We start from the raw sequence: 1,399 nt of genomic DNA, 5'->3' as shown, positions 1-1,399 counted from the left end.
TTATGCCTTTCATACTGATGATATTAATGAGTTGAGAAGATATCTTAAAACCATGTTCATTAGCTATAGAAATTAAACTTTAACATGTGAAAGATTAACTTCTGAAAATCTTGTTTGCAAAAAGAAGAATGATTATTTAGAAAAAGAGTTAGTCATGTTCCATCAAACTCAGAAAGATAGAGATGATGCTTTCTATGTTAGAGATGAAGTGCTTAAAATGAATGAATCTTTAAAAGCTGAGTTAGAAAAGGAAAGAGAGATTATCAGGACTTGGACTAACTCTGGCAGAATAACTCAGAATTTGTTAAGTAGTGAAAACTGGAAAGAGGGCTTAAGTTATGGAGAGGATAATAATGATAAAGGAACTGTAGATATTAAGCCTATAGCTGTTAAACAAAAGCCAAATTTAAAACCTGTTAAGTTTGTAGCTGTAAAGTCTGATACTGAGAAATCAGAAGTTAAAAAGGAATTAACTTCCGACAAACTAAAACAGGAAAAGACAACTGAAGTAAACGTAGGCTTAATGACAAAGAAGCAGCTTAAGCATAAGCTAAAAGATGTTAAGAATGCAAACAAGGTAAAATCACCTAGGAAAAATAGGAATGGAAAGGAAGGTGTGAATAAAAGCAATGATTATAAGCCTGTTCCTGATGCTCCTAGAAAAACATGTCATAATTGTGGAAGTTCTAACCATCTGGCTTCTTTTTGCAGGAAGAATAAGAACATAAACTCCTTACCTTCAAAGTCAGGAGTTAAGAGTCAGTCTATTAGATATAAGCCACAAAATCCTTGCTTTCATTGTGGTAGTTTATGGCATTCCATTTATACTTGTAAGGAATATCATAGTCTGCACTATGATTATTATCAAATAAAACCTTCTTTAAAGAAAGTTAGCATTGTTCCTTCTAGTGTAAGTTCTGATTCAAAGTTTGATAGTGTAAATTCTGATAAGAAAAATGTTAACATAAACTCTGATGCTAAATCCGCTGCAAATGTTAACAAACTTAATAAGGCCAAAGGATCCAAGCAAATCTGGGTCCTTAAAACTAATCATTAGTGGTCTTTGTGATTGCAGGGCAACAGGAAAAACATCCTAGTTCTGGACAGTGGATGTTCAGGACATATGACTGGAAATAAAGCCCTGCTATCAGACTTTGTGGAGAAGGCTGGCCCTAGTGTTTCTTATGGAGATGGCAATATTGGAAAAATATTGGGATATGGCAATATCAATCTTGGGAATGTCATCATTAAAGAAGTAGCTCTGGTTTCAGGACTTAAACACAATCTGCTGAGTGTTAGTCAAATCTGTGACAGAGGTTATCATGTGGATTTCTTTGAAGAACACTGTGAAGTTGTAAGTAAATTTACAGGCAAAGTTGTTCTGAAAGGATACAGGCGT

The sequence above is a fragment of the Apium graveolens genome, chromosome 4, assembly GCF_009905375.1.
Source record: "Apium graveolens cultivar Ventura chromosome 4, ASM990537v1, whole genome shotgun sequence".
NCBI classification, from domain to species: Eukaryota; Viridiplantae; Streptophyta; class Magnoliopsida; order Apiales; family Apiaceae; genus Apium; species Apium graveolens.
Note: the sequence above shows the minus strand (reverse complement) of the source record.